The sequence below is a fragment of the Malania oleifera genome, chromosome 8 (assembly GCF_029873635.1).
Source record: "Malania oleifera isolate guangnan ecotype guangnan chromosome 8, ASM2987363v1, whole genome shotgun sequence".
In the NCBI taxonomy this organism is placed as follows: Eukaryota; Viridiplantae; Streptophyta; class Magnoliopsida; order Santalales; family Ximeniaceae; genus Malania; species Malania oleifera.
In genome coordinates this window covers 40,098,303-40,112,676 of record NC_080424.1, presented here as the reverse complement: position 1 = coordinate 40,112,676, position 14,374 = coordinate 40,098,303, and the positions used below count along the sequence as shown (strand labels likewise).

Here is a 14,374-nt window from a genome sequence, read left to right as displayed (position 1 = left end):
CCCAGTTTAGCTTTATTCATTCAGTTGACCGAACAAGGAAGCTGACCATATCATTGACCACATTTGGGGAACCTAACCATTTCTGTTGAAAACTGGTTCGGGCCACCAAACATTGTTTGGGTGACCGAACTGATCTACCGGCGACCGAAGCTTAGGGTTTTGATTCATTAGAGAGGTTCGGTCAACTGAACTCAAAATAGTAGATTTCATTTGGGCTACCAAAGGTCTGAATGTGGAAAGTCACCAAAGATTTAGCCAATTGACCTTGAATTCAGCCAACTGAACAGACATAGCTTTTGGGGCATTCAATATGGTTCAAGCAAATGAAAACTTGATCGGAGGACCGAAAATCTATATATATTTTTGTTGTGTGAAATAGGTTCATTTTCTCATCCTTTTTTAGAGAGCCCGAGAGTTCCTCTTTTCTTACTACCCTTTACTCTCACTCCAAGCCTAGTTTGCCTTTGAATACCTCTTCTACTCATGTCTAAGGATCATAGGTGAGTTGAATATTGGATGGCTCTCGAGCAATGTCTCTGTTGGAATTGGTGTATTCCCAAGAGGAGGGTGAAGTGGGTATTAAGAATTTATTCCTAGGTTTATCCAAATCACCATCAGTAATACACAACCTAGGGTTCGTTTATATAATCGTAAACCTAATCAACACATATACATCGTATAATGAATCAAGCATACGACGTACGTGTGCTGAAAATGAAAGTGTAGAAAATAAATTTCAGAAATATAAAGTACATGCACGATATGTTATCGAGGTTTGGCCACTACTGCCTACGTCCCCGCCTCAGCTCACAAGCCTGAAGATTCCACCAATACTCACTTAATGGGTGGAGCGGCACTGTATACAACTAGGTCAAATTCACAAGGCCAACCTCAACCTTTACACACTCTCCATGCGAGCAGGGAAGACCCTAACAATTGATCTTTGTTGGCTAGATCAAACCCCCTCAGGCCACGCTTGGAATACAACAGATAGTATTAAATTTTTGTGTACAATTCTAATGCTCTAAAAACAAGTATGTTTGTCCCAATACGCATATGCAATAATCAATGCACTTCCATATGATAGGAAATATATGCTCAATGAAGATATGTGAAACTACTCTCAATATTATGTCAATGTGCAATCAATGTATGAGAGTGTGCTAATAAAGTTTCTTTGAAACAATCTACATAAATATATCAACCACAAATAATGTTTCAGAGATTCCAAGAGTATAATAAAATATCTCAAAATGATTTTCAAAAAGATTTAGCATAAGAGAAATTTGCAAAGCAAGCTTGTAAAAAAAAAAATTCGTCAAAAAACACAAGCAAGCTCAAGATTCTTGCAATAAAGTGCAAAGACTCACAAGCTTGACAAGTTTCCCCACAAAATGAATTTATAGATTAAATCTATGGGGAGAACCTTGATCTTAACTCTCCTAAAAACAACAATCAATATGAGAGTATAAGCTTGTATAAACACAATGGAGTAACTTAAGATACTCTCACCAAAAATGGTTTTTCAAGGGAATGAGTAAAAGTAAGGAGTATGGGCTAGAATGGGAGTGAGAAGCACAAAGAAATTTAAGAGAGAAATTTCTCTAATCAAAACTCTAATCTGTCATTAATTTCTGCAAATGAACACATATATATAGGCTCAGTCAAAAATAGTACCATTGGGACATAAGGGTAATTCTTAAAATTGTTTAAAACATGTTTAGCAAAAATAACCTTGATTTACCCTAATTAACTCGCGGTAAAAATTCACCAACCCAAAAGTTTCGGTTGGTTGAACCTAGGTTCGGTCGCCCAAACAAACACAAGACAAAAAGTGAACTTTTGGGATTTGGGGGAATAAAAAAAGGTTCAAGTGGCTGAGTCTAAGGCAATTTCCAATATGTCTGAGGTTCAATTGCCCGGACTTAAGTTTGGTCTGCCAAACTTGCATGTTCTCTCACCCAAGGGTATTTTGAACATGAAGTTTGAGTGCCCAGGGAAGGTGAAAAGTGACCGCTCTAAGGTTCGGTCGACTGAGGACACTACATTCATTTCGGTTTGGTCACCTAAAGTCAAGTCAACAGTTTGACTTCCCCATGTTTGGTCGACCGAGGCGCTTTCAACACCAAGGTTCAGTTGCCTTGAAACCTTAGTATTTTAACATCTATGTTCTATTTTTGAAAAATGATTTACTTTGAAAGCATATATTAAAATGGGGACTTTCCTAAGTGTTAATGCAAGGATCAAGGGTCTTTTCTAAGGCCTTTTCAAGTACACCTAAAAACTTGGCATCCCTCAACCAAGTCTTGTCTAGGGTCTTTTGATTAACCTACGATCAGTCTATGACATTACTGAGCTTACAATCCTACCACGCATGCAGATGCATTAATTATTACTGACCTTGCATTATTATTACATACCCAAAAGATAAAATGAAATATAAAAATACAACTTGAAAAATCATTCTTCATGTGCTGCTCCTTCGTAGTTGCATGGAATACGCCGGGGTATGCTCATTTAGGTGCTCTTTACGGCTTCCAAAATGCATCATCATATATGCCAAAGGAAACATAAACCTGCTCAAAGCAAACAGATGAGATACTATGGTTTGTCATAATCAAAATAGGGATATGACCAAAAAGTCAACAATCTCCCTCTTTTTAATGATGACAAATATAAGAGCAAAATGTGGGTTCGCCTAACAAGACTACCCCTAACAATATGCACAAATACAAAGTGATATTCAATAAAGTTCACAAACAAGCATGAAGACTTCAGAAGGATTCAAGTTTTGCATTAAAGTTTAGTTATCATTTGCCATTTTGAATGACAAAGTTTAGGGAGAAAGAATTAATTTTGCTCTTATAGCATATCTCCCCCTTTTGTCATTAGCAAAAGGGCATGTAAAAAATATAACTTGTTTTTGAAAAGTATAGCAATTAAGCACACAAACAATGTAATTGGTTATTAAAAGATTTAAATGACATGAAAACAGGATTAGACCATAAATATGCACAAACTTTTGCAATTGAAACACATCGTGAGACCTGTGGAAGATTTGAGTTTAAAGCACACGACATATGCTAGCAAATAGTTGGTTTGAGCACAAACACAGTCTAACAAGTTCGCATGCATTTTTATGCAAAGTTACCGAACTAGTTATTCAATTTAAAATATATGTATATAATAATAATTAGGAAAAAAACAAAGATTTTTTTTATTTGAAAGAATTTCTTGCCAAATAATAAAAATTTATGTATATATATATATATATATGTGTGTGTGTGTGTGTGTGTGTGTGTGTATGTAGTAAATATATATCCCCCTTATGATGTCATCAAGAAATATTGGGGGTGCTTGCTGAAAAATATATTTTAATGATTATGCAAGCAAGCAAACATTATTTTGGTTTATCAATTGAGCACAAACTAAAATATAACCAGAAAGTATAACCATATAGATCCTAAAAATTTATCAATCATATGCAAGATCATATGGCAAATCAAATGGCTGTAGCAAACCAACATGTTTCAAATTATGATTTTCAATAAGAATATTACATTGAAGCACATGTCACAATTGATTTAAAACAGATCTAGGCTAAAGGATATTTTCAAGCATAACAAGATAAGAGTTTAGTTTAAGATGCTCCCCCTTTGAAATTGAACCCAAGCATAGATAAGATAAATTGCTTATACTTAATAAGGATTAATTTCATTAAGTACGCCAAGTAGTATAAGCAATCATTTTTTTAAGTCTTTTAAAACAAATATACTAGACTAAGATTTATTCATTTTACCATTTGACTAGTATAATCATCCCTATAGGTCACACATGCATCAAAAAATATATATTAATGCATGAAATAAAGCACATAACCGAGAACAATCCATATCAAAACATAGAGCTTTAAAAGTAGGATATGAAGTTCAGGGTTCTTAGAAGCGTCTTAGTATTCAAAAGGTAAAGCCTGATGCATATAAGTTCTTTATGCTCTTTCTCTAGGGACGGAGCTAAGCTCCTCTAACTATTCGATGATTATGCTAGGATGAAATTTAATATTCAATTAGTTTTCACTCATCATTTCAAAAATGTTTTATCATTTATTTTACCATAATCATCTTTATACAAGGTTTTACTTTGGGAAAAAATCTACCAAAATTTCGGAAGCATGTCGTCTGTAAATTGGACATTTTTCCATAAAACCTATACCTGATAGGTTCAAATAAGTAATTTATAATTCAGTTCAAGGCACTCGAAACCTATATCCACTACCAGCATGCAATTCACACCCACTGTATCCGCCGTAGAAGAGGCATTCTAGACAACGCATGCAATTAGGTAGCAATCAACAATTCATAGAAATAAAATCTACCCATCAAAGAATATGAATAGTCAAGAACAATGGATAGTTTTGAGTTCAGTGCAATGTTGTAATTCATAAAGGCATATGGGCATAGATGTTATAAGACAATGAGAGCATTTAGTTTATATAGTCATGAAAGAGTAATGCTCCCCCTGAGTTATGCACTTTATCATTTTATGCTTTTTTCATCTTAAAATATCTTAACCAAGGTTCTTAAAATTATCAATGATTTAATCTTGGCGGTGAAGGCTTTAGGCTTATCGGACCAAAAAGTCACAAAGATTATTTGTTAAGATGGTAATGTTTGCCTCTTTTCTTATGAATCTTAATGCATGTGAGAGGCACAGGATTAAATACCATTAAGGATTAAAATTTTTGTTAAGTTCAAAGAGTATTAATTATGAGTGGACATTTTCCAAAATATTTTCGTGCTTAGTAATCCTCTCCAGGTATGACCAAAGAGCATCTAGGAAAGTATGAATTTTTGAATACAGCTCTTTGTATAGTGGTATGTATCCTTTAGATATAATTATAATTATGAAGCAAGGATACAGCTGGTGAGTAGAAGGAATGTCTAGTACTTAATATATTAGTAATTTATGATCAATAGTGCTTCAAGCCTAGAGTGATGGCTAAACATTTTATTAGGCATTTTAGGTTTTCAAGATGAGTTTAGGACAAGATGTTTAACTAGAAGGATTCATTTCCTAAAATAGAACCACTAGGAATTGAAATTTGAAGTGTGTGACCATGTGTTTTTGAAAATAGCACCACTAAAGGGAATCATGAGGTTTGGGAAGAAGGTTAAGTTGAGTCCTAGGTTTATTGGCCCATTTGAGATACTTGAGAAGATTGGGTCAGTTGCCTATCGGCTCGCTTTACCACCAGCTCTATTCAAAATACATGACATATTTCATGTTTCCTATTAAGGAAATACGTCCTAGATCCTTCCCATATTATTAGTTATGAAGAATTAGAATTCATTAATGCCCTAGCATATGTGGAAGCTCCAATGCATATCTTAGATAGAAAAGAACAGGAATTGCGCAGCAAAAAGATACAACTGGAAAAAGTCCTATAGAGGAATTACGCGGTAGAAGAAGCTTCTTGGGAGCTTAAAGATGAAATCAGATAGAAATACCCACACCTGTTTAATGGGATAGAGCAGTGATTAGTAAATTAATGTAATGATAATTTTATTTTGTTTAGTATAGTGGAATGAAGGTGTAACTGTAATGTAGAGTATGGGATAGGTAGAGTGTTTAGTTTTGGGAGAATTTTTCTTTTATGAGTATATTTGTAATATCCTAGAACTCATAATGTAACCATGGTAATCCTCTGCCACAAGTGAGGGTTGGTAATAAAATAAGTAGACCGCGTTTCTTTTATGGACAGTGAATCATATGGATAGTAAATTTCAAGGACGAAACTTTATAACGAGGGGAGAATATAATGACCCAAATAATTACGGTATTTAAATAACAGAGGGAGGTGAGAAAAGAAATTGTAAATGAAATTCAACAGGGCCCTCGTCGACAAACACGCTATTTGGGTTTGTCGGCGGAGGCGCGTTTCGTCAATGAGAAAATACCAATAGGCTATTTCTTAGACCTGAATTTCGTTGACGAAGAATAAGCATCATCAATGAACTTCCTTAGTGACCTCGTCGACGAGGTGACGTGTCTCGTCGACGAAGGCCAGTGTATAAATAGCTGAAACTCGATTTTTGCAGCAGTAATTTCACGCTAAAACCCTTTCTTCCTCTCTCTCTCTCTCTCTCTCTCCTCTCCATCGTTACACCCTTCTCTCTAAGTTTTTGGGCTGGATTCTTACCGGTTCGACAATCCGAGACCACCAGGACACTCTCGGGAAGGTTCTCTTCAAGTTTGCTAGAGTGGAACGTTGGTGGGACTAACTTGAACTCCATCCCAAATTAAGGGTAAGGCTTTATATTAAATATTTGGCTTTCCTACAGTTGTAGAAAATGTAGTAGTCAAAGTGTTGGCCTAACAAGGTTTTTCAATTGGTTTTGGTCATAACAAAAAAAGGACTATTTAACTTGAAAAGGTTAAGTTTTGGTGTTTTAGGAAATATGGATCAAGTATGGTTCGAACAAAGTTCAAGTATAGCTCAAGTATGGTTCAAGAGAAGATCAATAAATCAAGTATGAGAAAAATTCTCAATGATCCAAAGAGAGTCTAATATATTTGAAGCTCAAGAAAATTTTTCAAAGAACCTCAAGAGCAAAGCATGAGAGAGAACTCAAGCATGTTTAATGAAGACTTAGAAAACATATTTGTAAGTATTTCAAAAGCCAAAATATCATTTGAAATATGTTTTGAAGCTTTTTCAAGAGATTATAAAGATTTAAAGACCAATTTAAGTATATTGAATTAAGTTTTATAAAGATCATAAGAGAAGCAAATTAGTTTTTTAAAGAAAGATATTTTATAAAACAGGTTTTTGATAGTTTAGACGACTGAATTTTTCATTTTAGATGACTGAAGTGAAGACTTCAGATGACTGAACTTCATGTTCAGACATGTGAAGAATTACTTCAGACATTTGAAGATTAAGTGTAGACGTCTGAAGAATTTATAGAACAAGATAGGAAGTGGTAGTAGCAGTTCAGACGTCTAAACTCGCGACTTCAGACATCTAAACCTGAAACCTCAGATGTCTAAACCCTGACTTTAGACATCTAACCCTGCATCTAGTTCTATTTTTAAAGGGTTTCAAGAACTTCAGACGTCTGAATACTGTTCAACGGGCAAAAATTTTAAAACTCTTATTTTTAAATTATAGCCGTTTGAATCCCAAATTTTCTAACAACTTGGGAAACTCTCTAAGGAAACTCTTGCAACAAGGAAACCTACTTGAAAGCCTATAAAGACATGGTTCTTGTGAATCAAAAATTATCCCAAGCATTGAAATTCCCTCAAAGCTCTCTTGCTCTCAAAATCTCTTTTGTTCAATCTCTTGCAAAGCTGAAAGTACTGATTGTTCTGATATTCTTGTTCATCAAATCCTGAAGAATTACTGATTTCTCATCTGGAGAAAAGGTTTTTGGTGAATTATTTGAAAAGCTTCAAAAGTTTATTTCATTCTTGATATTTTATCTTTTGAAGTACATAGTTTTGATTTGTACTAATCTACTCTTTGTGTGAGCTTCTCTTGTACACAAAATTTTGATATTTCTCTTGTAGATTCTGAACGATTCCAGGCTGTTGGAACGTTGACCAAACAAGGGCATATTGTTTGGAGAAGGCAGGTTCTAGCCTTGACCAAAGGAGTGGTTGTAAAATAGGCGTTGTTCCACCTAGTAATGGAACTGCTATAGCGGAACCTTTGGTGTTTTGCCAAGGGCGAGGACATAGGGCTGTGTTGAAGCCAAACCTCGAAAAAATCCTGTCTTTCTCTTTGTTTTACTTTATATTTTGTACTTGCTGTTGTTATATGATTTAAAAAGTGCAAGTTGCAGGTGTTTTAAGTGAGAAAGAAACAAAGACTCTTGATATTTAGAAAGTACGTTTTGATTAATCGTTTACGGAAACCCAAAAGGGAGTACGTTGATTAATCTGTGGAAATATTAATCAAGAGAAGTGCATACTAAGAGCTTACTCAAAGAAGGTGGTAAATATTTATAGGGAAATTAACAAAAGCTCTAATCTTCTTGGTTAAGTGGTTGAATTGCTTTGATTTCATTAATTGGCTTGTTGGTTTAAATTTCAGTATTCTCAAGTTTGATTTTCAGTTATCAATTGTATTTTTCTTATTGTCATAAGTAAAAGATATCATAAATTTATTAAAATTTAAAAGAATCCAATTCACCCCCCTTCTTGGGAAGCTATTCCTAATTTCACAAAGTAATACTGAAGTTTTGTTATGGGGGATGTTGTTTTCAGGGTATTGATCAGGGAACCTTGCGGATGTAGGCCTAGTTATTGTAGGGGCTTTTCAGTAGTCAGATAACGAAAATATGCTATGCTAGTAAATCAGTTATTTTCATAAATAAAAAATATAGTATTTGTTTATGGGTCTTCTAGAGCAGGAATTATACAATTTTATTGATTATGGTTAATGAGTATTATTTACCTGTGTGGCATGAGAAATACTGGTATAGTACAGTGTTCTACGTAGCTTTTACAGAATCATGAGTATATATATTTATAGAATTATTTTTCATAGAATAAACAGTTTTTAATTACAGAATTACAGCTATTCAGATATACAGTTTTATATAGATATTCAGTTCATACAGATATACAGTTTTATTTCGAAATACAATCTCTATAGTTTCATGATTTAAAGTATATATAGACAGGAACACAATTTTACAGTTTTCATAGTACCATGATTATATAGTTTTACAAAACCATGATATACAGATCATAGAACCATGAAAAAAAGAAATACAGTTTATTATAGTGTTATGGTTAATATAGTTGATACATAATCATGGTAAAACAGATAGATTTTATATAGAAATGTATTATATAGTATCAGACCCTGATAGATCATTACATGATCGGTTTATAGAGCATGGTACCGTAGCTATTTATAGTTCAGAGTGCAACCACATAACTCAGATATTATATGGATTTACAGCAGTCGATCGTGCCTATGTAGTGGACAGGCTCCCTATCAATTAGGGTTGAGGAGGCCGATCTGACTTTCGGAGTATAGTGACTTATCCTAGTAGGCCAGCTAGTGATAGGTCCCGCCTATAAGCCGCACAGCCCTATTATGAGGGGTTAAATCATGACATACAATTATCCATCTAGGGAAATTTTCTCAGTTATTATATGTATATACAGATTTATAGAAATAGTAAATATATCTATGAATATTAGAAGTATTATGAATAGAAAATTCATAAAGACGGTTATGTTAAGTAACATAGGTATGATCTATACAGTACGTTGTTTATACATATTTTCTCAAATTCAGTTATCTATGGTATTTCTAGATCAGATTTTACAAATATGTAACTCATTTGTCACACACTAGCAATAGCATATTTCATCTTATAGAGTCTTGTCTCATCCTAGTGATTTAACGTTCTTTAGGTGATCCAGCTAGGCGAGCAAATCAGGCTTGCAAATAGAGGGGGCTACAGTACTGCCCTATCTGTAGTGTGAGTATTTTGGGAGGTTATTTTTGTACAGCACTAGTATAAGTTGAGGGAATTTTGGGAATAGTTGTGTATGTATATTTTTTAAAATATTATGACACTCTGGTATTGTATATACATGGTTATGGTTTTATGAATTCAGTTTCTCTCTGCTTAGATTGTTTGTTTTGTCTCAGATTCCAAGGGTCCTATCTGAATAGTGATGAGGGTTTGATTTATATTAAAAGGTATTAGAGCAGTGAAATTTCACAGTATATATATATATATATATATATATATATATTTTCTTAGTAGAAATTTTACATTTAATATATGTAGGAAAAAAATATATATAGCATGAAAAAGCAGGTCTATACATACACTTTGCTAGTCCTTGAGCAAATTAAGAACTTAGAAAACTAAGGAAATCCTATCTACCTCCTCTTTCAAGGGAAACACAGTTGCATTTAGTGTATGCAACAAGACTTTAAACCCTAAGGTTAATCCTAGTGGACGATTTGTAGTCTCGTGGGGGTCCAAGGCTATACCAACAAACACCAACTCAGTGAACATCAAATAATATTGCATACAACACAGTCATACCATTTTACATACAAGAATATAACCCAATTATGTGTAGGCCTTTTCATACATGACTCCATTTTAAACACACACTCTCTAGCAATTTACTTATGCAAGTCTCTTTAATACCTAGCCATAAAAAACAATACACTTCTAGAGAATCACCCAGCAATTACAACTCAGAGCTAATTTTATCATGTAAATTCAAGCATAGATAGGCTACATCACAAGGCATGTGTAAAATGCATGATCTGTCACACTTAAGATACCCTTAGATACCTATAGAATGATTGTATTGAGTCAGCCCCACTGGTATACCCTCAAAAACATGCCAGAAAGATAGGTTCATTCATATGTGAGGAAGAATGTCATGATCAAACATCCCACATATTTTGAAGAACTTACATTAAGCATGGAGTAAACTAGTCTAATCAGAATGGCATCTAGCCAAACATGAGGTGTCGGGTCCTTCACCCTAGCATATTCTCACCTACTCTCCACATCCAATCAAGACCACCCTTGATTGACCTATTCATAAACTAGGCGTGAATACAACTCATGCATCCGATAGCTGAAGAGTCTTGTAGAATCATGTGTTGTGTCCCCAGCTTGACCTTTTCATATATAGAGCAGGTATTCTACATATTTTTCATTTCTTTTTTGTATTTCCTCTACTTATTCTTTTTATCATTTTTATTTCATAGTCAACTAGGACATTTTTCACAACTTTTTATGTCTTCATATCACCAACGGGACTTTAAGCTCGAAAAGGGCTCCATGAACTAAGTCTGTTTCTAGGCGTGGTTCAATTTTCACATCTTGAGTAGGTTACAAGACCTAAGTTTATATCTTCCCACTAGACATCACCTCTAGGCTAGCAAATGCAAGAACCGAGACTAGCGGGGTAGAGAAAATCCAGAAAGAAAGGGAAAGTTGAGTACCATAAACTCAAAGTTTGACGTCAACAACTCAAGAAATTAACAAACAGCTCAATAGTGCTTCACAGGGTGTCATAGTCTCCACGGTTATTCTCTCAGTGCTCTCAAGGAACCCAAAGTGCTACAAATCACATGTAAGTGCGCTTTTAGCCTCGTGATGTACCATATGAATACAAGAGTTTAAATAACAACATTAACAAAAATGCATCACTAGTGAACCCACATAAAGTGTTATATTCGTACATAGGCTTATATGAAACTACACACAAATAACTCAATACTTTGTTAGTGAGGATAATAAGGCCATATAACCGATAAGCCTATACATGTAACGTGTAGCTAATATAACAAAATGTAAAGAGTATAATAGATGTTAACATGGCATTAAATACCTAGTGTTCATGAAAATATTTTAAAAATGTGTCATTTTTGTGCTTTGAAATGTGCCATGTAATGGTTTCCTACCCCCTACCCCCAACTTAAAACTTTAGTGTCCTTACTGAAGTGTGGAAAGAAAGAAGTTGGGACTCATGGGAGAGGAAACACGATATGGTGTAACAAAAATCAACCAGAGTACCTACATAAGTACGAAACATAAAATCCAGACATCGCATGCAAAAATACACTGAAACACAAAAGACATAGGGATACCAAAAACACTATGTATTTTCATTTATATTCATAGGCAGTACAATGTATATAGATCATCAAGAGAATAGGTACAGCCCTTCCAAAAGCATGGTGATGTGCAAGATAAAATAAAATATAAATAAGAGAAAAGAAACAAATAAAAAGAATAAAGACAACATATACACAGAGAGTGCATCAAAAGAAAATCCCAAGAACTATCCTTGGCCTAATATGAGTTAGTAGCACCCCCAACTTACCTATGACCTACTCTAAGGACCCTGAACACTATATACTCTACAATGTGCTCAGGTCGAACTGACCCAGGTTCCAAAGAAGGGTATCTTACACCATTACCTCCCTAAACCATTGTGTGCTTACCCATAATCTTCCCTTTAAGCTGGAGACTGTGGCATCAATAGCAAAGATTTGCTTATACGGGTTCTCCAAGCTAGATATGGAGAGGCTATCAAGCTGAAGTATATCCTCTAAAAAATTTAGGGAGCTACTGCCTCAACACATTATCAATCATGCCAACTTCCACAGCTTGTACCTTATCTGGTGGATGTTGGGAAGCAGGCAGGGGCTTCAACTCAAGTAATGGTGGGGCCTCGATGGGAGGACATGTTGGAACGCTAAAGAGAGTAGGAAGATTTTTTAACCAAAATTTTGAGGGCCCTTTTTTCTAGGTTGGGGGCCGACTAACCAATAGTAGAGACACGCACACACGGGTCCTTTAAACCTAAAGTAGAAGACCAATCGACCAGAGGCCTATCCTCATAGAGATTTTTCGAAAGAGTCGATGAGGCACCTTTCCCAACACCCTTGTCAATAATGTCAACATCTTCACATGATGCGTCATATGATGGGTGCTGGGGGGCACAGAACACATTCAGTTGGAGCTGCATGTCACTGAAGTATATATCCATAACACTGGTCCTACACTGGATGCATGCATTAGCTCCCAAACTGAATTGTTTGTAAACTGAGTAAGGAACCAAGTTCACACTCGCTCCCAAATCTAAGAGGGCCCTATCAATTGTATAATTTTCAATTACATATGAGATGGTGGCAGCGCCGGGGTCCGTAAGTTTGGGAGAGTAGGACCTGAAAGGATTAAGCTCACATTCTTGGTCAGTCTGACTCTTTTGTTCAAGTGCACCTTAGATTTGCGCTTTTGGGTGCACAAATCTTTGAGGAACTTAGCATAAGCAGGCCCTGGTTGATGATATCTAAGAGAGGAAAGTTGATCTTTACTTTCCTTAATGTGTCCATGATGGATTCAGTATTGGTTTGCTTCTTAGATTTAAAAGGTGCATGAAGGGCTTCAGAGTATGGCACTAGAGGGACATAATGGGGTAGTATTCCTTCAATAGTGGGAGAAAAAATCTTGGGATTTCTCACTGATCTATAGGATGAGGTGACACAAGGTTCAACATTGGATTCTGCCCTCAGTTTCTCCTTACCCTTACATGTGCTTAACATCTCCTCAACTCTATTTGGTACCATCCTACAACTCTGAAGAGTGGTCACCACTTGGGTCCACTCATGATGCGATGCAGGTCCAATGTCTGGTGCACATTCTACCCCATACTAACCCTTAGGGTTCACGAGAGGTTGGCTCGGTAACTTACCCTCATCTCTTCTACTCAAAGAAGTTGCTAGTTGCCTTATAGTGGCTTCTAACTTGGCAATAGATTTGGAATGAGAGTTGAGTAGTTTCCATTTTACATGGCAATTACCCTTTATGCCCTTGAGGTTTTTCAACACCGTCTCTTGGAAGGGATCATACATAGGTTGAGGAGGAGGTGGTTGCTGAAAAGATGATGGTCTCGAGGCAGCAACCGGAGAATTTTGGAAGTTTTGATACGAGCGAGGGGGGGGGGGAGCATTGGGTGATATTTGAGGTCTTTGGTCTTAGAAACCTAGAGCTTGTGGCCTCCAAGAGAATTAGGGATGTTACCACCACCCTGAATTGCACGTATTGGAGTAGGGGTCGTTTGGCACCTATCATACCAATTATGGGTAGAATTAACTTCTTTCTGCACAAGCTCAGGCTGGTAAGGCACATGTGGGCAATTGTAGCATGTATGTGAGGGGTCTAAGTAGATGGCACAAATTTTTGCATATGCCACAGGTTGCAGTTGCTGTCCTAAGGACAAAACCCAATCTAACTTTTCAACTATAATGTGCAAGGTGGGTTCTAGGTCATGGCCTGTGGCTGACTCCTAAACTCCTTTAGATTTGGAAGTGGACGGTTCGAAGGGTCTATGAGCAGCAACATTATGCTGCTAAGAATTCTCGGCAAGGTTTTCGAAGGGAACTGTGGCCTCATTCTCATCTTTGGCAAGGAGAGTACCTCCACACGATGCATTTACCATCGACTTATCATATTCTACTAACCCTTCATAGAAGGTTGGAACCAATTGCAACTTAGGGACTTGATGGTGTGGGCATTGATATAGCAAGTCCCCAAAGCACTCCCAAGGCTCGAAAAATAGTTCACTACCCATCTGTGAGAAACTGGTGATGGCTCTCCTAAGCTGGTTAGTTTTCCCAATTGGGAAGTACTTTTTCAAGAACTTGTGTCGCATAGTCACCGAGTTCGGCTCTAAGGAAGTTAGCCAATATTTGGCCATATCCTTCAAAGATAATGAGAAAAGCCAAAGGCGAAGAGCATCTTCACCAAAATTGTGGATGCGGATGGTGGAACAAATCTCGAGGAACTCATCTGGATGCTTATAAGAA

The 14,374-nt window shown here is 36.0% G+C and overlaps 1 non-coding gene across 1 annotated transcript; it reads left to right on the top strand.

Moving 5' to 3' along the window:
- The first annotated feature begins 14,065 nt into the window (after positions 1-14,065).
- LOC131163190 (small nucleolar RNA R71) lies at positions 14,066-14,171 on the top strand. Its single transcript, XR_009138967.1, has one exon. It is a non-coding gene; the product is annotated as a small nucleolar RNA R71 (small nucleolar RNA).
- Positions 14,172-14,374: the final 203 nt, after the last annotated feature.